Below are 12,028 nucleotides of genomic sequence, written 5' to 3' on the forward strand. Positions count from 1 at the left end.
GCCGCGGATGACTTGTACAAGCATCAAACTTTCACGGTGCATTGCACACTCTGAATGGTATGCTTTTGAAGTCAGAGACTCTCAGGGGTGTGGCAGACGTTGTCTGGTCCACCTCACCGTGTTGGGTTATTAGGCCACTGCTTTGGCTCACACTAAGGCGCTTTCTGATAAGGTTTAGTATTCGTGACATTCAAACGCGTGCGATGTGACCAGATCCTTGAGAAAGGAATAAGTATAGCATTAAAATATACCCCATAATTTGACTCATGCTTCAGAGCCAGCGCTCATTTGGAGGCAAATATTTTGTTCACATACACAAATGAGCCCTCCTAATTGCACGATTTTATGCACAATTCAAATTCAAATCATTCCTTCTTGACACAGCCAATACATCTGTCACGCGGCTCCTCATTTTTTTGTTGAATAATTAAAAAAAGAAATAGAGAAACATACTAATGAGGGAACCTTACTTGAGGGCTTTGACGCTCCACTGACTATCATATTAATGTATTCCTGTGTGAATTAAACGCATCATCAAACACCTAAGTTCCCTCCATATTTTCCTCTGAAGACAAGGGCTGGACACCGGTGTCTACCTTGCCCTCTGCAAAAATGAAGGGCATTCTTCATTAATACATCTCTTGTGATTACTTGTTAATAGCCATGTACTAAAAAGGCCTCCTGCTCAAATTGACAAAAACGCCGGGAATTTAGCTTTTTATGACAATGACATTGTTTCGGTCAATGATTAAGTCATTAAGATATGTTAAAGTCAATTTAAAGTGATATGTAGATTTAATATACCTTGCTGCCTTTGTCTTTCCCGGCTCTCTATAAATGTTGTATGCATCCAGAAACCTCCTCTGCTGTTAAGAAAAAATAGATATCTTGAACTGTGACAGCTGCAGACATGTTTCAGGCATGACAAAAGACCTTTGTGAAATGAATTTCCTTACAAAGATCACAGGAGTTGTTTAATAATGTGCCGCAAACACAGTTTTTCCCATCCTATAGTTTAACTTATTAGATTGCTTAAAACAGACAAGCTATCCAATCCTGTGCCAATCCAAATATTTTTTCCAGAAAGCTTTCTAGGCGGTCTTCTGATGTGGCTCTGTGTAAGAAACCAGGCACGCCAGATCAGTGTGGAACCGTTGGTTTAAGACATTTTTATTTCCATTTCCTTAGGTCTCGGCACCAAAACAGCTTTCTTAATGGTTTGGCTTAAATTGCACCTTTCTACATGTTAACCACGCTTCCCCTCTTCTCACCAGGATGATGAGTCATAATCCATCCACCCCTCCATTCTCTTTCACAGGGACATATAATCCATTGTCTGAAAATGAGTGACCAAAGGAAAGCAAAACATTCCAACATATTGGAAGAGAATACTTTTACACAAACACACACTACTTCTGTGGAAGCCTGGTGTGTTTTATCACCAGCTGTTACAGCAACAGTATGATTTCTTTGTCTTTTTCCTATCCTTTCTTCAGCATACCTTTGCACACCTCCCTAAATCTCCCTCCTTCCATTTATCCCATCATCCCTGCCTACTCACCGCAGACTTACAGTTAGCAGAAATCCTTCCTCTCGGTTTCTGACAGCTTAAACTGGCTCATTAAGGCAAATTGGGGAATAGCAGAGTAAACTGAGCTTGCACTTATTTTAATGGCCGCTTTGTAACAGAGCAAACATGCCAGCTCATGCTCCATGTAATGGCTTGTCCATACTGAAGACATATATTAGAATTAATTATCATAATAGACCATTTGTGCTTAACTACTAAATGGGTCAGTTCTTGTGGATTGTACCGCAAGACTTGAGAGAGATAAGTTAAGCTGTGGGAAAAAAAGGTGGAAAAACAAGTGAAAAAAAATCAGATTCTAATAATTACACTGGCTCCAAAACAAAGGCACAAAAAGTACAAAGCACACAGTTAAGGTGTTGGTTTGAATATTTTGAATAGAATTGCCCATAGCCGTTAGAGAGCAAAGCAGGCAATGTGTGATTGATCACGTCCCACGGGGGCGACAGCCAGCATGCCATTTATACACAACAAACGGCATTGGCTACACTAAACTAAGCTCACACAACCTATGCAGATAGCACAGTCTTTCATTTTAACATGTGCATGCTAAACCTGGCTGATAAACGATTTGCCTAGCAGCACTTCCGTCCATATTTTATCACGGCAGACAATGCTCGGTGGCATTGCCAGACTTGGTGTATATCCAGTATTTAGGCAAAAAAGCTTCTCCTCAACCTCTCAACAGCTTGGCACCCATAATTAACTTCCATGGGACTGATGGGAGCTTAGTCAGAGGCAACAGGAAGAGAATAAAATCTAACACAACAGGTAAGAATAGAAGGAAACAAGAGAAACAGTCTGTCAAGTCTGGGTCAGTGATGGTTCAGAGCTTCTTTTTCCTCACTGTACAGATAACCTCCATCATCCAGCAAGTTCCTGTTAAGGGTAGAAATGGCTGAAAGGATTAATGAGTGTTTATACTTGAAGCTCTGTAGCTGCTAAACGCATTAAAAACCTTTAAGCTGTTGCATGCCGAGAACATTTTAAGCTAGTATTCTCAAATTTGCCAATAAGTATGAGAAAGTGTTAACTTTCCTATCCAGAGGCAAGAGCCTGGCAAATCTGGAGTTCCAGTATTTTAAAGTACTTTTTTTATTTAATGAAACAAATTTCTTATATTAAAATTTGAAATAACAGAAAATAGAAACACACCGTTTCTTGAACCAGTGCGTTCATACACTAAAAACTATAAACTCCACAAACCACAAACATGCGTCTACATACATCTGATTTTTCAGCTTTGGCTTTTTCTCAATGGAGTGTCAACCAGACAGATTACAGGATAGATCCTGCATGTGCTTTTTGTTAAAGGGGTTCATTAATAGCTGGATATGACCTCTGACCATCCCTTTAAATCATTAGCCGGTCAACTGGCGGTTTCTGTTTACCATGCTCATTGGAGAGCGGCGTGTTAGTCGAGATGGTTAGGTGCGGGTATTTTGATGTTGATGTTCATCAGCTCATATCTGCTTAAATGAGAAAATATTACACTGGATAAATAATAAAATTTGGTCCAGTATGTCTCATTACTGATATCTCATTACTGTATCACATAGAAATAATAAAACAAGCATCTTTGAATATTAATGTCTTTATTGTAGTTAGACTGTGTGGCTGTCAGATTGATCGGGGAAGCTTTATGTTTTTAAAAAAATATGATAGCAAAAAATTGAAAGCATTTGGATTAAGAAATAAGAGTTACAAATGTAAGCGCGTTCATCACATGTGTGTCCATTTGTCTCTATGTGTGTGTATAAATGAGATAGGAGGGTAGCTCCCATTCAGTAACCTATCACTCGAATCTAGCTGTGGGGCACAAAGTCCATTTGTCACGTCCCACTTTTGTTATCGCGCTGCTCTTCAGAGAAAACAAACAACAAAAGTGCACAAAAGACCTCCACAGAAAAACGCTGCCTCATCCAATGAGAGGTTTGCATTAGATACGAAGGGGAGTGCAGGAGAAGTGAAGCTCTGCACAGAAGGCAGGGGAGGAGGGAGATGTGTGATTAAATGCGTGTGTGTGTTTGACCGCCACTCTGAGCGGATGCACGGCATGTGTTTGTGAGCTTTCATAATGTGTGTATGTGTACGTTCGGCACTGTGTGGAGGTGTGCAAGGGATGTCTGTTAGGAGGGTACCCGGAGCCTTGCCATAGCGCCTGGTGCCTAAATCATGTGTACAAGCTGTTTCCAATAAACTGTTAAATTTGATAAAGAGGTCTGGTATTATATTACAAAGCCCACGGGGCACTCGGACCTCTGCTATCATGAATACATTTTGCCTGATAATAATGCTGTGACTTCAGTCGCTGCCACAGGAAAAACTGCTGCCCTCCTGGAAAATCAAGTTGCGAGGCAGGGTGACACCTGTATAAATGGACAGGTGATGAGATTATAATATATTTATGCTTTCTCGGTTAGTGTTAAGGGACTTCTACAAGTGAGCTTGAGTAACACAAGTGACTAGAGGGGGTGACTGGGTGTGCCACAGGGGTAAATCCTCTCACCTCACAGATCAGGACTTTTATTCATGAGGGGAAAACTGCAGAGATATACAGTGGCATTTGGTTATAAGTCACTGTGGTTTTTTGAGGCATCCATGATACTAAAGACCATTTGAGTTTAGAGGATTTACAGCTTAGAGGAATCCTTTATTTCCCCGTGAGAGAAAATAATCACAGAATGAAAATTACTGTCTTTTAAATAAAAAACCCAGTAGTCAAAATTGCACTAATTTGGGTCATTATGGACATATTTTACTATAATTTATGATATACCTATATTTTCATAGTTGTGTCTACATACTTGTAGGTATTCTTTTATTAATTTCGTACTTTTAGTGTCAGGTTATTCTTCCAAAGTAAAACAAAATAAAATAAAACTTTGTTTGAAGTTGATCTAATGTTGCTATATTTAGAAACTTAGTGAATAAACTGTTATATGATGTGAGAATGTGATCAAACTTTTTATCAGAGAGAAAGTGTGAGTTTTGGACACTTGAGCCTAACATTAGCTAGCATAACATTAGCTAGCATAACATTAGCTAGCATGTCTAATCTGCTGCTACTTGTGACAATATTGGGAATAAATAAGCATGGTTTTGAGTGTTGTTTCTTTCCTTTGTGTTTTTACTTTTTTAGTGAAGGGGACCCCTCCAAAGATAATAAAACCTAGGCATGGTCCTTCATATTTTGAGTCTGAAGGTGCAGGCACGAATTAATATTTGCCTCCACGATACATGAGTGCCTTCAAGTTTTCTTTCCCTCTGGCTTTGGCGGTCTCTAGCCATACATATAAAACGCAGAACATCAGTGTTCATCTTGCTACTATATTCAAGATAGCGGGGCAACATGGTGGCTTCCACAAACTAGCGGCCGCTCTTATGTATTTTTAATTGATTAATTCTACGTTTATAATAATGCATCAATTTGTAATTTTTATATTATTATATTGCCCTTTTCCATTACAGAAATAAAATAATTGCTGACTATACCTTTAAGAATTTTAGTTTAAACCAGAGAACTGGTTGAAAGTTAAGTGTGTTTTAAATAGTACAAGACTGATTTTGTAAAGTAGTCCTGTTTATAGTAAAATAGACAATAAAAGGGGGGTATTGTTTGGTGTGTGGTGACCTGTTGCTAGCTCATTAACATGAAGTGTCCTCACTCAGTTTAGCTTTTTGTTAGTTAAATAAAATTATGTAACCAAGTAACACTGCTGGTACTAATAAAATAAACATGTTCCTGTGATCTTAGGATTTTAGAATTCCTTACTGTGTTACAGCAGTCTTATTTGGTATTCCCGACTGCACCAGTCTGCCCCATATCTCTGGTCTCCATACAGTATCTAGGTAGCTAAGAAGGTAGGCAGGTGATGAATGTTCAGTAATTGTAAGAGTTCAGTGGTAAAAAGATTCAAATCCATGACAGTGAGAAATGGAAGAGAGCCCCCGGGGGAAATTTCAGGCTGTGAGGAAGTGCATCCAACCTGTCTAAATAACAGATCACACCTCAACTTGGTCACTTGCTCAGAACGTAGGCTCTGATATTAGAAATGTGCCTTTATTGCAAATGAGGGCTGCTGTGCAACTCAGTGTAGCACCTTGTTTTTCTTATTAAAAAACAAGTATTAAAGGTGTTACATGCATACTTTTGACATATTGACATTAAGCAAATAAAATGTTAACAGTTAAAAACAAAAAAAAAAAGAAGGTCAGAAGCACAGGGATACGTCTCATCACTATTCTCCAGTTTTCCCACTGCGGCTTTGAGAGGTTTGAGATTTGCTCAGTGTGCAGCATTTGCATAATGATATGACAAATGAATTGTGGAATAGGTGTCGTGTGTTTTGGTGGGTGCATTTGTGATTCTGCATGCACACAGCGACGAGAGCTTGTGTAACGTGCGCATAAATCCGCAACCTTGTTACATGTGTGCAGTTGTCTGTCTGCGCTTGTGCATGATCAAGGGTCTACTTACAGGGTTTGAATGCTCCACGGATTACTGTTCTCTGTTTCGGCTGCACAAGCCAAACTAAATAAACACAATAAACTAACCACATGTGTTTAAGTTCAACCGGTAATATTAATAATCTGCACCGTACTTAAGACAGTTTTAAACAACATCCCTCTAGGTTCAAGAGAAACGCTCCACTCATTACCAGTGGATGTCAGATTTGGCCAGCCTGCCTCTGAATCTGACTTTTATGACTCACCGTTAAAGTCCAAATGAAATGCAACAAAGGAAGAATTTTGTTTGGCAGGAGCTGAAATTAATAACTGAGGTTCTTTTTTATGAGTGATTATGACTGAGCTGTGATTATTTCCAGCGTTGTAATCAAGGATTTTGTAAAGATCAGAGGAAATATTTATGTGTGCATTTGTTCCTGTGCTCATCACTGCAGAATGCATTCTTTTGCATATGGGCATGTACACAAAACAGTTTTTCTCTGCAGGGCTCATGATGCAGCCATCCATGTTTCAGCCACCGCACCACTTAACCAACCAAACCTCTGTGTTGAAGCTAAGCGTGCCTTATCCCATCCAGTATGAGATGCGATATAGCAGATTTGAAGCTAAACAATTGGGCAGTTGTTTTTTGATAACATTGCCCGAACACATTAACCGTAATGATAGCAGTAGCGACACTATCTTAATTTAGCACAAATGGACAAAGGAACAAAAGCCTTGTGTTATCAACAAGTGGCTGTCACTAACTTTTACAGCATTCCCATGTCTTATTTAATGAGTTTTCACCGATGTTGTGCGATACTGTAGATATTCTGACAATGAAAAATGAAGGCTCATGATAAATACCTTCAGTGGGTATGGTACTTCCAACAAAGTTTTATAACTTCATCATCAAGGATGCCGCCTTGGTTGCAGTTACATTTCATAAATCATCAATGATACATACACAGAACAGTGCCTGCGGGTATTTCCCAAAGCGTAAGGATAAAACTTTTTGCTAATAATATGGAAAGACTTCATCACTTAGTCACAGCAAAACTGCATAAGACATCAAATTGACAGGAGGAAGATGGTTGGCGCTAAAGTGTAATCAATGTTGTCGATCTAGAACGGCACGTGTGGGCAACATCCTCCCCAGAAAGGACGTCGATCTTCCGGCTTAAAGTGGACGGACAGTACAAAGATAAAAACAAACCTCTTGTATGTTGCCTAGAGATATTGTCCATGTACAACAACTTTACAATAAACCAACAGTCCAAGTTTAACTCAGTGGTCACAGTCAAAATATAATAAAGAAAAGACCAGGGGCCGTCTGCTTCACTGGAAGTGGGGCTCGTAAAGAGCTGACCTTAGCAAACAACAACAAATGAGCGCTCTGTTGACTTCCTCTGTAGACATACAAACCGGATAACTGGTCTTAACGGGACAATCACTGGGCCCTCGCATTATTAATGACATTATTACTGCATAGCGACAGAGTGAGGGAGAGAAAGAGGGAGAGGCGGTTAAAAAAAAAAGGAGCGTAAAATGAGGAAAGCTAAAAAATGAGGCAGACAGAGGAAGGTTTTAGAACGAAATAAGATGGATTGACATCACCACCTTTGGAGGATTGTGGAAAGGACGCTGTCTCTCTCCTTTTTGGGTGGCTAGACCCTCCCTCACAGTTAATTGGAGTCCTCAGCTCGATCCCACCATCCCGTACTCTAGTGGCGCCCCCCAAGGTGCGGGGAATTACCGTGTCTACCTCCCCTCCTCTATATTTAGGCCATTTAAGGTTGCACTGTTTTAAAAGGGAAAGTCAAAAGATGCCATTCTTTATGAATGTCTGAGGATATGAATAGGGTTGCAGCTCCTCTCTCTCCATCCCCTTAGGAGTTCACCTTTTCAAATATAACGAATGCCTCAATTAAAATCCCTTTCAAACTCCATGCTTATTTTTCGATAACAATTGTCCGCCGCTTCCCTTTAGTCCCCCCACTCTCTCTCTCTCTCTCCACCTTCTCTTTTTTTCCCTCTTTCTGAGGAGGGGTGATGTAACGGGCAGACGATGGCTACGCGTGCAAAGAAATGAAACAAGGGAGGAAGAAAGAGACAAAGATGAAGCAGAGAAAAGGAAACACAGGGAGAGAGATAGCTTGAAAATGGGAGAGGTGTGTGCATGTGTCTGTGTGTGTGTGTGTGTGTGTGTGTGTGTGTAGTTGTGTGTTGGTGGTGAGAGTGGATGCTGTTGTGGAGAGTAGCATGTGACGCGATGTGGATGAATGTACTGTAGGGCCTAGAATGATGTGAGCCAGTAGATGGCAGGGTAAGAACAGTAATATGGCTAGTTCCACTCTGTCTCTTGTGCCATTTACCAAAGCAGCGGTGGGGAGTCTAATAACCACTACACACACACACACACACACACACACACACGCACAGCACAATCAGCACCGGACACACACACACACACCTCCCACAGACACACAGACACACACAGAGGAGTGCTCAAAATGAGAAGCAATAGTCAGAGGTACATCTTTTCCAACAAGTGCGTTTAAAGACACTTCTGCACATAACCTATCTGCATGGTATTCCTAATGTTTACACACATTTTCTTGCATGAGCACAAAAAGATTCAAGTATGCAAGCAAACCCTGATTCATGTCGGCAAGCACAAGAAAAAGAAGAAAAAGAAGAAGACATTTTTGCAGGATACGTTTGTTTATGGTAGCTTTCCTCGCAAGACTGTCTGAAAATAGTTACCGTAGTTACACGTGTCATGTTTTAAAAAAGACGCTGACGTTTCCTGAGTTGTTTTGACTTGATATGTAATTTGGAAAAACTTCCAACATTTTTTTTTTGTCTTTTTCTTTGAGCTTTGTTGTCAGAAATGTTTGCATGTGGCGTGCCTTATGCAAGTTAAAACTAATAGTTACAAGACAGTTTGTCGCCATTTGAGGCTCAAAGGGAAATGAAACTAATGCTGAATAATAATGTGTTCTTAGGGCGCCATTAGCATCGCAACAGTGAAATGCATTAAGGCTCTATGGAAGATGGCTGGCTTTAATAAAAGACCACTTAAAGACAGCAAACAACAGCAAACAAGCAAATCTAAAAAACGTGGGCCCGCTCGCTCACTTAAAACCCGTGGACTCTATCTGCATTCGAAGGGTACGGTGGTGGAGATTAACTGCCTGGTGTTGTTTAACTTGGCTTCGTCTTTGGCTGTGTTCGATTAAACTGTAGGGAGGAAAACCAAAGGCAGGCTTTTTCCATTCAGTAATATTGACTAATTAATAATTATGACAGTTCCCCTTCTATAGCTTTTTGGTTACATGCTGATTTGTGGCCACGATCACAACCACCCATTTTTTTTTTAATGAAAACATGCACAACAGTTGAGTTTACTGCATCTTAAAAGCCTGCGAATACACGCAGCTAAATTAGACTTGAGCAAATGATGGTTTACTGCGCAGGCTACAACTACAACGCAGAGCATGTAAAACTGGTTCTGTCACAGTCAGAAACTAACAAGCGGGCTTGTTTTTGGAGTTGAGTGTGGTTTCCATCAAGAGCTCCAGCTGTTTCACATGAACGACATCGAGAGGCTCAAAGCTATCTGCGCCTTTGCTAAGAGGCAGAATATATATTTGAGCACTCGCCCTCTCTCTGTCTACGTCCCTTTCTCTTGCCTCTGCTATCTGTTTACGCCGGTCTCACCCTCTCTCTTTCTTCGCCAGTCTAAACCAATAATCTGCGATATCTTTATCTTGAGAGTCACGGTAATATCATATAGCACGCAGACATCCCCACTTGCCTTTTGGGCTTTTTCCCCCTCTGCCTTTGACTCTGACTGGATACTCATCGTCAGGAGCATCTCTTGACAATTTCCAAAATGCGATGTGATGGTTTGTTTATGATTATTTTCTGTAGAATTTGTCCCATTTGTACTGACTGATGTTTATAGAAGAGCACACTGGTAAATTGGATGGCGAAATCCCCCGGTGAACGTGTCCCTTACACATCCAGTGCAACCTCAGTGAATAAATCTCTCAGACTCCAATAAAATATGTTATTTCTTCTCGATGAATCATACAACGTGGCCGCCGTTCATTTCTGACCATGCTGCGCTGGCTGCAGGCTCTGATATTTTTCAGAGAGAGCGTAAGATATATAGAGTAGGACAGTGGCTGTTAAAGTCTGTTAGGGAATACACATCATCAGCTAATCTATAACAGAAAATGATTTTCTAACTGATTTGGAAGGTTGACCGCTAAAGTTGTGCCGCCTTTAATATATTGAATCCCGTGTTTGCTTCCTTTTGGTTTTCAACAAGTTACTCCATACTTTTTAGTATTGCGTTTTTCCCACGCACTTCATTTCATCCGCACTTTTAATTTATGACCTTTTAAGGTGCGCCACCCTTTCTTTGGAAAATGTGTTGTTATCTAATGATTATAAAGAGGCATCTAAACCTGTCACAGTCTGTATTCTTGTCTGTGCATCCACACCTGTGTTTACTGCTCCTCTATTGTTACAGTACCCCCCCTCCCCCCACATCCTTTTATTTGCCCTCCGTCGACATCACTCACCTTTCTTTCCTACGAATCCCTACCACTGTCGGCCTAATATTATCCTCCTAAAACGCAAACAGCTTTTTACCTCGCTGCTTTTCACCTTGTCAGGCCACAATGTAGCAGGCAAGTCGAGGCAGACCTCTATTTAAAGATAGTGAAAATGTTTGGGTGGCTCAACCCTTTCAAATTAAATGGATGGCATCCCAGGGAGGCCTATCAAAAATGATTAAAAAGGGTGGAAGACAGCAAGTGTGTGAAGTGTCAAGACGAGTCGGCACAGGCTGGTCGACCTGCACCGAGAGCCAGGAAGCTTATTAGCATTTCAGCGCATAGCAACCTGCCTAGCCCAAAGCGATGATCTTAACACGGTCTGTCCAAAATCTCACCGCAACCCCACTCCTCACCCCCGCCCCACCTCTCTCTTCTCGTTGCCTTTCCTCCTGCATGTGCAGAAAACATTCACGTCAAGTCGGTTGTTCACTCAAGTCAGGAATGTTTCTGTGTGTTAATGTCAAATTGGAGCTGGGGCCTGACACAGTGAGTGTTTGTATACAATACTCGGAAAAGTTTAATGCCATCCAAATACTGAGCGGAGGTGTGTGTATGCGTGTGTGGGAGGGGGATTCCTATCAGTCCGTTGCATCAAATTGGAGTGTTGGAATAGATTAAAGCTTCGGTTTGCAACTTTTTTTGAGGTAGAAATTGAATTTGACTCCGACTCATTAAAGCGCTTAGATTCCCGTCACGTTGCTGGACCCAGCAGAAGTGTCAGTTTCTTTTAGTAATAACAGCGTATTTCTCCGCTTTCCAAACCAATATGTTTAAGGCAAACTTAAAGTGCCGCTGTCAGCTTTTACCTAAATGTAGGCGTTCAATTTTTGCGATTTTCTAACTCACGGTGCTTCTGTCTGAAGCATAAATCATGTGTAAGTTTCAGCTCGATCTGATGCTGCTGTTTTAGTTCAGTTAGTATTTCAGCCTTTCGAGAGCTGTGGGCTAAAAGCACAATCTGGACAAAGAAAAAACAAGTGGCACTGTCTTTCATTTTTAATATCTGTCATACCCCTTTTTCTCATCTCACCATCTCTGCCTGAGTCAGTATTGACTTCACTGCTCAGAAAGAAAAAGAAAAAAAGAAATAAATTGGTGCCCCAACCTCTATTCCCAGGCACTGGTATGTATATAACTAGAGTGTATGAACATACTTCCTTCTCAAACATCCTTCTAACTGGTTGTTATTATACACATACCAATTGAGTACAGCGATTACTGTAATCAAGGAAAATAGTAATGTTCCAGTCAAATAACAAGGATCATACCAAAAATGTAAGGCTTAAAGACAATCTTTACGCCACCATTGAGTCCCCACATGACTCAAAAACAAGCTCAGAAATATAAGCAACCAGAGCAA

This window comes from Haplochromis burtoni, unplaced genomic scaffold (assembly GCF_018398535.1).
Source record: "Haplochromis burtoni strain Fernald_Lab_line unplaced genomic scaffold, NCSU_Asbu1 Contig_331, whole genome shotgun sequence".
Taxonomy (NCBI): domain Eukaryota; kingdom Metazoa; phylum Chordata; class Actinopteri; order Cichliformes; family Cichlidae; genus Haplochromis; species Haplochromis burtoni.